General features: G+C 45.4%; 1 long non-coding RNA gene across 1 annotated transcript in view; it reads right to left on the reverse strand.

The window, feature by feature from the left end:
* Positions 1-13127, reverse strand: part of LOC124777090 — a 700755-nt gene that overhangs the window by 160193 nt on the left and 527435 nt on the right. The gene's annotated exons all lie outside the window — the stretch shown is intronic.

The raw sequence follows: 13127 nt of genomic DNA on the forward strand, positions 1-13127 counted from the left end.
ATCGATAATATTGGTGCCACGTACCCTTCGGCATGCAGTGTACAGTAACTTCCTGAGTATGCGTGTAGTTGTCGAAGATTCAGAATATCGAAGTTCCCTCTTACTCTAGTTACGTCGTGAATATTTTCGTTTCTTAACCCTTTCCCATTCTTTAACAAGTCCGACTCATGTAAATAAATGAGGACCAAACGTAAACATCACGAGTCACACTCGTGGGAACAAAATTACGGACTAACACTTTTTTATGTGTCGGATACGGCTCTGTTCAATACGTACATTCTTAAAAAAACAATACGAAATCAGAGAAAGGAAACATATGTTCATTACCGAATAAATGTTGCAGACGTAACGTTAAAAAACGTCGAACTGGCAGACTACGAAAAGTGTGGAAAGCCATCATCACGTGAAACACCTCTTCGAGTCCAAGCACAATACTGGCACCATTTTCGAAAACATGTCGATCTGATGCCTAAAGAAACCACCCAAAAAGGGTGTACATAGCGAAACGAAGCGAACCGACGTGGTAACGCACGGAGTGTAAAGTGGCGCCACGTGTATCACAATACTTTCGAAATTAACATGCCATGCAGCACTACTAATTTTTAGAGTTGTGGGCATTTCCCTACTAGAAATTCGTTCAAAAGGAGCATTTTTTATTCTCGTAATTACATTTTTTTATTCACAATAACCACGTTAGGCGTTGTGTTATTACATTCCTTAAGAAGAGGTCACACATGAAGACACCCAAGAAGATTGTAATTTCTATTAAAGTATTGTTTACTATTGTTTGAAATATTGTAATAGAAAATAAATACACAGAGCTGCCAAAAGTCATGGGATAAAAATACGTACGTATACACATGGCCGTAGTACCACGTATGCCAGGTATAAAACAGCAGTGGACTGGCAGAGTTGTCATTTGCACTCAGGTAATTCATTTGAAAAGGAGTCTGAGGTGATAATGACCGTACGCGTGGAATTAACAGAGTTTGAAAGCGTAATGGTAGTTGGAGCTGGACGCATGGGACAATCGATTTCGGAAATCGTCAGGGAATACAATATTCCGGGATCCACAGTGTCAATTGTGTGCCGAGAGTACCAAATTTTAGGCGTTACCTTTTGTCAACGACGGTCTTCACTTATCGTCCGAGAATGGCGGCGCTTGAGTAGTGTTGTCAGTGCTAACAGACAAGGAACACTGCGTGATAAACAGCAGAAATCAACGTGGGACGTACGACGAACGTATCCGTCAGGGCAGTGGGGCGAAATTTGGCGTTATTGGGCTATGGCAGCAGACGATAGAGTGTCTTCGATAACAGCAAACATCGCCTGCAGCGCCTCTGCTGGGCTCGTGACCGTATCGGTTGCACTCTAGACGACTGGAAAACCGTGACCTCGTCAGAGGGTCCAGATTTCAGTTGGTAAGCGCTGATGGTAGACTTCTAGTGTGGCGAACACCCCGCGTAGCCATGGACCCAAGTTGCCAACAAGGCACTGTGCAAGCTGGTGGTGGATCCATAATGGAGTGAACTGTCTCCTCTGGTCCAACTGAACCGATCATGGCCTGGAATGGTTTGTTCGGCTACTTGAAGACCAGTTTCACCCATTAACAGACTTCAAGTTCCCAAACAATCGAAGCGCAGCGATTGGTTTGAAGAACATTCTGGACAGTTCGAGCGAATGACTTTGTTATCGGGAACGCTTGGCATGAATCCCATCGAACATTTATGACACATAATCGGGAGGTCAGTTTGTGCACAAAATCAGGCACCGGCAACACTTTCGCAATGATGGACGGCTGTAAAGCCAGCATGGCTCAATTTATCTGCAGGGGACTTCTAACCACTTTTTGATTCCATGTCACGTCGAGTTGCTGCACTACGTCGGGAAAAACGTGCTGCGTCACGGTACCAGGAAGTATGCCAGGCTTCTTTCACCTCAGTTTATCAATAAGGAACAAGAATTAAATTAGTATTAACGTCTACAAGAGCAATGTTTCGTGCAACAATTGAACACGTAGCTACGCAACAGGTACCGGCCTGTCGGCGATTTTCTGCCGCATTATGCTGGTCCGTTTCGCACGTGTCGGTCAACAGTCACTTGGGCACGGATTTCGTCCAACCAAATGGTACGGCAACGAGTTGAAGCCTGCCCTAGCGGTTCTTGGTATGTATTCAACAACGGGACATTCCCATAGAACACGAGTTCATGCGGTCGTGTGACTAGGGCCTCCCGTCGGGTAGATCGTTCGCCTGGTGCAAGTCTTTCGATTTGACGCCACTTCGGCGACTTGCGCGTCGATGGGGATGAAATGATGATGATTAGGACAACACAACACCCAGTCCGTGAGCGGAGAAAATCTCCGACCCAGCCGGGAATCGAACCCGGGCCCTTAGGTGGTGATTTCGCCACAGTCACAGCTCGTCGCCGTCCCCCTACCAGTTCTGTTCAGATATGTGGGTACGGCTCAGAAAGCGTGAGCTGAATTACATCATCACGAAGACTGACTAATCGACGTGACTCAGTAAACGTGACGCGCCCCGGGCCGCAGGGGGGCAGGAAATGACATTGGCTGACATCAGCCCAGAAGCTGCACCAGCAATCACTCGATTCCTCCGGTGAGAGCCCTGCAGGGCTGCCAACCTCGGGCGGCCCCCTCGCGGCTGCAGTGTTTGCGGAGCGGATGCCGACCCTGGGCGGTCTCTGGCGCGGAGAACGCCCGCCATTGTGTGGGAACACGCGAACAATTGCCAGAGATTAGACTCCGCGACTGAAAGGATCGCAGCTGCTCAGGGAATAAGGGAAGGCGCGGGCAAATGGGAGCCGAGAGCCGCCGCCTGAACTAAGGACCGGCGAAGACAAAAGGAGGAGCGCGAGCGCCGCTATTTAACGCACGCAGGGGAGCAGACAAACAGCCGCCTGCCGGCGCAGAATCAATAGCCTTCCCGTCCCATCCGTACCGTTCGACAAGTGATTGCCTGCGCTCTACTGTATTTGCCTTTCGCTTCAGCAGACGATACAACTTCCTGTTACACCGGGTGTCGCCGGAGGAATGGTCAGTATCCTGATGTATGATGGGAACGTTCAAAAAAATGGTTCAAATGACTCTGAGCACTATGGGACTTAACAGCCGAGGTCATCAGTCCCCTAAACTTAGAACTACTTAAACCTAACTAACCTAAGGACATCACACACATCCATGCCCGAGGCAGGATTCGAACCTGCGACTGTAGCAGCCGCGCGGTTCCGGACGGAAGTGCCTTGAACCGCTCGGCCACCACGGCCGGCTACGATGGGAACGCTCATTTCAAGAAAGTAACTTTACATGGACATATTCCCTATTCCGAATAGTTTCCGAGATGCAACGTATTTAACGTACGCGAGACGAACTGCTTGGTCGTAGTATGGACCCTGCTGTCCTCATTAGGGAACGTGCGGATGCACACAGACAAGCAAAACGACACGCTCTCCAAACAGCGCACAAATGCACTGAAGTTGACAGCGGGATATTCGAACATTTATTGTGAACTGTACGACAGGTGAAACGTGACGTGTTCGATGATGCTTAGAGGTCAATGCCTTAAAAATACGTATTTTTCAGCTGATATTTTGTAAAACGTACATCACAATAATTATTAACTGTTGTACACAAAGTTTATTATTTTTTTACATGCGTAAACACAATAACGTGTTGAATAACACAGAAAACAAATAAAAATGTACATTTAAGGTAAACAGTTTTTGATGTTGCTGAGCAACAATCATACAATAATTTTTAAATGAACACACCACCATTTAAATGTCCTTTTGTTTATTTAATTACGACCCAGATTTCGGCCTTTTTCGTCATTTTCAAGTGACTGAGTTTTGTCGTTAACATATATTGCCGAACATCAAGCTTAAAATTGGCCATAAATTAAGAAAAATATTAACTCCCTACAAAATGCCAGATGTAAAATTAAATGGCTCTTAGCACTATGGGACTTAATACCTGAGACCATCAGTCCCCTAGACTACTTAAACTCAACTAACGTAAGGACATCCCACACATCCATGCCCGAGGCAGGATTCGAACCTGCGACCGTAGCAGCAGCGCGATTCCGGAGTGAAGCGCCTAGGACCGCTCGGCCGGCCGGCTGTGAAATTATCATCTTGTAAAAAGAGATCATACACCAAAGTAAACCTGTTTTTATTAAATATTACGCGCTCGCTCCATTACTTACTGATGTTTTTACAAGTTGATGATCTTACATCTGGCATTTCGTGGGGAGCGAATACTTTACTTTATGTATTGCCAATTTTAACCTTGATGTCCTGCAGTATATGTTAATGACATAAAATCAGTCACTTGAAAATGGCATAAAAGGCCGACGCCTGGGTCGTAATTAAACAACAATATAGTCAAATGGCGGTGTGTTCATTTCAAAATACATTAAATTCTTCTATCTTGTAAACCATTTGGAATAAGAAATATGTCCATATCAAGTTTTCCTTCAAATGATCGTTCCTGTCACATCCCTGAATACTGACTATTTCTGCTGGGACACCCTGTATATACGCGTTGTTTACAGCTAACGCCGTTACTCGCTTATCAACCTTCATAGTTTACAGTCTTATCTTCCTGGAGACTCCTAGAGTCCACAGCCTCGTTGACGTCTGTCGTCCATCGTCTAAGCCGTGAACCTCACTTCCGTTTCTTCGCTCTGGCAATCTTCTTTACAACTTTCCGGTATTTGTCCAGCTACACTGCGTGCCAAAAAGAAATTGCAGCATCCGAAATGCGAGGATGAAACGAAACGAAACTAGACCGGTTGACAGAGTATCTGTTATTATTTCAGTGATTACAAAATTTACACAGAACTGGGCAGTGTCGGACCCACTCTGGCCTGGATGTATTCACTGATGGGAAGGGAGTCACCTCCTGAGGCAAACTGGCCCACAGCTGTTGTGACTCCTCCTCCATATCCTGGATATTGGCAATGGGAAGGATTTGACCTCCGCGCTGCTCTCACACCATGTTCTATGGGCGCAGATCTAGGGTTCTCGCTGACCGTGGGAGTATCTGAACATCACGATGATAGTTCATCGAGACACGTCTTCTTATAAGGTATCTGAATAGATTCTGAAGTGTATCTTTGGAAATCATGAACTGTATCTATTAAAATTCCGCGAATAATAAATGAAAAAAATGTTCAAATGCGTGTGAAATCTTATGGGACTTAACTGCTAAGGTCATCAGTCCCTAAGCTTACACACTATTTAACCTAAATCATCCTAAGGACAAACACACACACCCATGCCCGAGGGAGGACTCGAACCTCCGCCGGGATCAGCCGCACAGTCCATGATTGCAGCGCCTTAGACCACTCGGCAATAATAAATGAATTCATTTTACCACACGGAGGCTAAGGCCCTCTCATCAAACTAGAGTGTGTATTCTGTCCTCAGTCAGGCAATATGTTCATGGAGAATGTAGTTTATAACAAGCAATTAAATAAATAGGCATGCATGAATTGGACAAGCGACAAACGCTGTAGAATTTATCATATGAAACAGAGTGGAATATGTGAGATAAAACATGAGCAGTCAAGATTAATTTAAACTAGATTCAACTTTTATTTTACGTAATCAAATTAGAAAAGCACTACACATGTATATAAAAACATAGCGGTTGCTGGTGGCTGCTGTAAATAACCACGTGAGTGCAACAAATAATCGAATACCTTGCATAATAGGCTTGTAAATCATTAGATTCTCACAAGACAGGATTCACTCAATGGTAAGGTATCACACATGCACTTCAGATTCACACTAACACAACAGAATAGACAGAAAAGAACTAGAAGAACTACAACATACACCACACACACACGTTCCGCAAAAGGTTTACTCCGCTGGACTAAAGCGAAATACGAAAAACTCAAGCCGTGGATCTGAACGAGAATAACAATCCGAAACGCAAATTAAATCAGGAACTCCTGTAAAACAAGGCACACACATGAGGGGAATGTAATTTAAGCCCTATAGAATAAGAACGGAAAACGGACGAGCAGAAGACTCGTTCAAGCATGTGGCCCTAGCCACACAAAGTGAGATCGACAAAAAATGTAAAAATTGCGAAAAGTCACTTAAGCCGTGGGAGGAAGTACCCACATAACTAAACTATCGCGGGATAATTGCAAGATGAAACAGATTCCGAGAAATGAATGTTCTCCAAAACGATGACGAACAGATGGAATTGAGCGAACAGTCACGTCCTCTAACGGATGGAAATTACGGAATACCGACGTAATTAACGAAACTGAAGGAGGAATAATGCAAGAAACACAAACACACGCACACTCAAACTGGCAAACACGGATTCTAATTGAGATTCAACAGAGTTCGCACACCACGCTCCCACGCTTCTAAGTTCTGGTTGAACAAAACACTACTAGTAAAGTGAAACAATTACAAAAAAAGGCTACCATTTCCCATTCCGAATAAAATGTTCTACATGATAATAAAGGTCTGAAGCTAGAAAAGAAACGGATTAAAATTTCTACTTCACCGAAACTTAGACAGAATCAGTCTCCACATTCCCTACTGCAGGGGAGCTGCCACGACAAAAGTTCTCTCTTCAAAATCCCAGGACCGAATGTCCTGCACCGTGACGTCATGAGGGTCCCTACAATAGGCAGCGAAGCTGTCAGGGAACAACCTTAGCGCACCTTGTTAACTTAAGCACAATAGTGCATGGACTAGAAGGCAACGAAACCTCTTCGCTACTCTCTAAGCTTACACCAAAATTGTCTAAACTGCCAAGGTAGCAGAGAAGTTTACCCGTCACCAGGCATTATGAAAACTCAATATACATACGCATTCACTCACTCTGTCATTCTAAGATGGTAAGAATGGGAAAGAAGGATAGCGGTAAAATATAAACACATCTACATCTACATGGTTACTCTGCAATTCACACTTAAGTGCCTGGCAGGGGGTTCATCGAACCATTTTCATACTACTTCTCTACCATTACCCTCTCGAATGGCGCGTGGCAAAAAAGAACACCTAAATCTTTCCATTCGAGCTCTGATTTCTCTTATTTTATTATGATGATCATTTCTCCCTGCGTAGGTAGGTGCAAACAAAATACTTTCGCATTCGTAAGAGAAAGTTGGTGATTGAAATTTCGTAAATCGAACTCGCCGCAAAGAAAACTGCCTTTGTTTCAGTGACTGCCACCCCGACCCGCGTATCATATCAGTGACACTCTCACCCCTATTGCAAGATAACACGAAACTAGATGCAGTTCTTTGAACTCTTTCGATGTCCTCCGTCAATCCCACATGGTAAGGATCCCATAACGAGCAGCAATATTCCAGAAGAGGACGGACAGTGTAATGTAGGCTGTCTCTTTAGAGGGGGTGGCGCATCTGCCAACAAAGCGCAGTCTTTGTTTCGCCTTCCCCACAATATTATCTATGTGGTCTTTCCAATTTAAGTTGCTCGTAACTGTAATTCCTAGGTATTTAGTCGAAATGACAGCCGTTAGATTTGGCCGGCCAGAGTGGCCGAGCGTTTCTAGGCGCTACAGTCTGGAACCGCGCGACCGCTACAGGTTCGATTCCTGCCTCGGGCATGGATGTGTGTGATGTCCTTAGGTTAGTTACGTTTGAGTAGTTCTAAGTTCTAGGGGACTGATGACCTCAGAAATTAAGTCCCATAGTGCTCAGACCCATTTGAACCTTAGATTTGGGGGATTTATCGTATACCCAAAATTTATCGGATTTCATTTAGTACCCATGTAGATGACCTTCCACTTTTCTTTGTTTAGTGCCAATTGCCACTTTTCGCACCATACAGAAATTCTCTCTTGATCATTTTGTAATTGGAATTGATCGTCTGATGATTTTACTAGACGGTAAATTACAGCGTCATCTGCATACAATCTAAGGGGGCTGCTCAGATTATTACCTAAAAAAATGGTTCAAATGGCTCTGAGCACTATGGGACTAAACATCTGAAGTCATCAGTTCCCTAGAACTTAGAACTACCTAAACCTAACTAACCTAAGGACAACACACACATCCATACCCGAGGCAGGATTCGAACCTGCGACCGTAGCAGTCGCGCGGTTCCGGTCTGAAGCGCCTAGAACCGCTCGGCCACCGCGGCCGGCTGATTATCACCTAGATCATTTATGTAAATCAGGAACAGCAGAGGGCCTATGACACTACCTTGCGGAACGCCAGATATCACTTCTGTTCTACTCTATTATTTAGCGTCTATCACTACGAACTGTGACCTCTCTGCCGGCCAGTGTGGCCGATCGGTTCTAGGCGCTTCAGTCTAGAACCGCGCGACCGCTATGGTCGCAGGTTCGAATCCTGCCTCGTGCATGGTTTGTGTGATGTCCTTAGGTTAGTTAGGTTTAAGTAGTTCCAAGTTCTAGGGGACTGATGAACTCATCTGTTAAGTCCCATAATGCTCAGAGCCATTTGAACCATTTTTTGTGACCTCTCTGAGAGGAAATAACGAATCCAGTCACACAACTGAGACGATACTCCATATGCACGCAATTAATACATTGTAATAAATCAATATATCGATATAAAATAGACATAGAATAGAAATGAATTCAGCGATTGTTTGCAGTTGTAGCTGATTGGAGCATGCTCAGCTGCTGATTATTTCTCCTGGCGTGTTTATTGAATGCACCGGATGTGTAAGGCGCTGAAGGACATGTGAAATAAGATTAAGTTTTATTTAAACGTTATGAAGGGGCTAATACGGAGACTCTTCACCATGTGCGGACGACCACTGGCCGGCTGAAAAATGGCGCCACGATACAGTCGGGCCAGAGACAACACATGAGGACAGAGGAAGTCTGTGACGCAATGGTCCCTCAATCACTACCAGCTGTGACCTGAAGTCATGCGAGAAGTAGCATCGCTGTGCGTCTCGAAACATTGGAAGAATGGCACATCTTCGCAGGTAGTTGGCACACCCGCCGACGATGATCATCTGTGGTAGTGCAGAACCGCGATTCATCGCTGAATACAATGCGACGCCATTCAGCAACAGTCCGTGCTTCCTAACCACAGCACCACTCCAAAGGCATACGTATGCGTTGTGGTGTTAACGGCAGCCAGACTATGGGACCGTTATTCCCTACCCCGGCTCCTGCTGGTCTCTTACCAATGCTGTGGGATGACGCAGCATGCTGCAGGGAGCTCGTTATTCGTTCTCGGATGGTAGACGCGGATGCGAAGCGATTACGATGTGCTTGGTGCACGATACGGCGATCCTCCTTTGGGGTACTCAGACTGGTCGGCTTAAACCTTGATGAGAAGTGCGCCTGCCTCATGTTGCTACACAGTGCAACATCGGTCCATTGCCATATCATAACGCCCAAAAAATCTAGGTGTCACAGGATTCGACCAGCTGCAGGGCCACTGGTTCATCGTGGAGACATTTCCTCTGACCTGCGGCTAAGAAACTTTTCTGGTGTATCATTTCATCCGAGATTGCTAGTCAATCAAGGATTGTGTGGGCTCTTCCATGAAGCTCGAAAAACAGGTCCTGCCTGGACACCCCAGTAAGTAAGAAGCTTAGGGTGTAATGGTCCGTCGTCAAAAAGATCATTAGGGAGGGAGCACAAGCAGCGACTAAGGGAAAGGTGGGGAGGGGGGAACAATCCCAACATTCGCTTTAAGCAATTTGCGAAAATCTGGGAGAACCAAAATCTGGCTGGTCGGGGAGGGGTTTGAACCAGCACTGAGACCTACCCATTTTTATTTTCTCTCATATAGCGAACTCCCGGTCAGTAGATAGTTACAACTCCCGATGATACAATTAGATTAGTCGATGTTTCGTTCAGGGCTGTTATTCCACGGATCCATTTGATGTTGGAGAAAATATTCAGCTTCGAATATGAAACGAAAACTTCACGTATTTTTTTCCTATCGACATCCAGCACAAATAAAAACAAAATCGGATGCAGAACAATATGGACGCTATCAGTGCAGTTATCATACAACACCATTCTAAACAAATATACAGTCGCATGTGAGGTAATGCCCAGTTGTAGATGTCGAACCAAGTCACCACGCCCTCTCCCTTCACCCTGACGGCACATGCACATCCCAGCTGAGACAACCACTTTTATAACACTGGCTTATGACTTCATTCTCAATGGCGGCGCAGTTACAAAATGTCTATTGAATCAAATTATTTTTCATACAAATTCACATTTTGCTGAAGGTCAGTTTTGAAGCAAGACTCGGTGCATTAAAATAAAATTATAGGTCCCTCCCAGATTGCCGGTTACGCTTATGATATGTTGACTGAGCCAGCTTGACATGGGGGTAGAAGAGCTGAAAAGACAGAAGAACAAAAATCACCATAGAAATGTCAACAAAATTCAAACAGAATGTTGTTCATATGTATGTCGAACGACTGTGTCTGATTAGTAGCGAAAAAATCGTGAATTCGATTTTATCACGGCAAAGGTATCTTCAAATTTATCGAAGAATTTACATCGCTATTTTTATTAATTAATAGGCATCGAGTAATCGTATTTTAGAAGAAAGAAGTCACACATACTGAATTATTTTGACCAGTTACTTTAACTGACATATCGGAATTACTTCAAAACTATTTTAAAGAATGAAAAAATAACTTTATCGGTGCTCTGTATCAGGCTTGGAAAGATCAATCCATGTAAGTCATCGTCCACAAAACTGGGAATAAATTTTGGTAATCTTACGCCTAATTTGGAAAACACATGATAATAGCTTACAGCGCAATTATAAGCAAAATGACTGGTATGAAATGAGTCTGATAATTTCAAGCAATTTTATATTGTAGTCGCAAGTGTGTATTACGAGTGTTTCCGGAATGAGTTTTCACTGTGGAGCGGTCTGTAGACTAATTTGAAATTTCCTGGCAGATTAAAACTGTATGGCGGGCCCGCACCCGAACCTGGATCCTTTGCTGCTCGCGGTCAGGTGCGCTACCGAGTGAGCTGCCCGAGCACGACTCCCGACCCGCCCTCACAACTTCACTTCTACCAGTACTTCAACACCTACCGTCTAAACTTCACAGAAGTTCTGCTACGTAACTTGCGGGGCTACTGCTCCTGGAAGTAAGAAGGTCTCAGGTTCGAGGCTCTGGCCAGCACACAGTTTTAATCTGTCAGGGAAGTCTGAGTATTATATTACATGTGAAGCAATTCTTACTACATTATGATGAACAGAGAGCCCTCCGACTTAAGCAACCGTTTAGATTGGGATCGACTGCTTGCAGCCGAGCTTGACAGAAAGAGGGAAGAATTCAACTGAACGACAGCATATCGTCGATCGTCTTACCGCCCATCTCGTCCAGTGAAAACACTGTCCGCAGAAGTCAACGTTCCGGGTTCGAGTACCGGTCCGGCACAAGTCTTACAATCGACCAGAGTTTCAGAACGGCGCACACTCAACTGACCCATCGCGGTGCGTAATAGAAGCCGGAAAGATCCCAGCACTGTCCCATCTCCCAAACTACTTCAGGATCTGAATCTTACTAGTAGTGAGGGAGGACAGGTGGAATATCTTTGTCAGCCCATCAAGTACTCAGACTCGCGGATGGCAGCACCGGCGGGTACCTCGAGGTGAGGCAGCTACCGGTACACCCCTCCCCCACTCTCTCTCGCTCTCTCTCCCACCACTCTGTACTGCAGCTTCTGGCTGGGGAAATGTGGGAGGGGTCGCTCACAAAGCCGCAGCTGCTGGAGGAACTGTGCTCGCTGCTCCCACGCCGAACCGACTGCGTTGCAGCTACCAGAAAGTGATGGCCGCTGACCTTATCACCACACCTCTGCGTGTGTGGCGGGAAAGTGTACCACCGATTCGTAACAAATGTTGCCGATGCAGACATCAGCACCAGCCTTTACGTCCAGTAGATGGCGACTAACAGCGTTTTTATAACACCGCACTGCTGTATCCCTTTCGCACACAACTGTCTACGCGTATCCTCCGCCACATTAACGGTGTGTACCGGAGGCTTCTTGTCGTATCATTATTTTCCTCCTTCCCTGTAAAGCTCAAAAATGGTGCTTGGAGAGAACATCGGCAAACTTCCGAATGAACTATAATGTCTGTGATTTTCTGGTAGCGGACATTCAACGAGACGTTCGTGGGAGGCAGTAATATGTCGCCCAACTAAAAATGGCTCTGAGCACTATGGGACTTAACTGCTGAGGTCATCAGACCCCTAGAACTTAGAACTACTTAAACCTTACTAACCTAAGGACATCACACACATCCATTCCCGAGGCATGATTCGAACCTGCGACCGTAGCGGTCGCGCGGTTCCAGACTGTAGCGCCTAGAACCGCTCACCCACTTCGGCCGGCTCGCCCAACTCTTCTTGGAACTTACTCTCTCGTATTTTATCAGGAAATCTCCCGGTGATGCACAACGCCTCTCTTGTGCTTTCTCGATCACTCACTTTCAGTCTCAAGCTTACTTAACGAGCTCGTAAAAAAAGTCGCCGCGCTTCGATCTTCTCAGTCTCTTGCATTAACCCAATCTAGTAAGGACTTACGAGCAATATTAAAAATTTCTTTGGTTACAAATTAGTTTTCCTTAATATTCTTCCAGTCGTTCTCATCCAGCCCCATGCTTTACGTACGACTAGTTTTGTGGTTACTGTACTTTAAATTACAATTAAATCAATACGATGAAATGAATACCCTTAGCTGCATGCAGGCGTTGAGATACGTCAACGGGGACAGTTGAAAATGTGTGTCCCGACCGGGACTCGAGCCCGGGATCTCCTTCTTACATGGCACACGCTCTATCCAGCTGAGCCACCGAGGACACAGAGGATAGTGCGACTGCAGGGACTTATCTCTGGCACGCCTCCCGTGAGACCCAGATCCCCAACTTATTGTCCCGCACGATATTCGTAGTGCCGCTGCCCATTACACTCATTACTGGCGGCTTTACCGATTCCCGCAAAAGTTCGGGCAATGTGTGTGCATCCGCACAGAAGATGGTCAAATGGCCGGTGAGCCTTAACTATGTATATGAAGATGTCCGAAAGAATGGATATCATCTTCATATATATAGTTAAGGCTCACCGGCCATTTGACCATCTTC

Source organism: Schistocerca piceifrons, chromosome 2, assembly GCF_021461385.2.
Source record: "Schistocerca piceifrons isolate TAMUIC-IGC-003096 chromosome 2, iqSchPice1.1, whole genome shotgun sequence".
NCBI lineage: Eukaryota > Metazoa > Arthropoda > Insecta > Orthoptera > Acrididae > Schistocerca > Schistocerca piceifrons.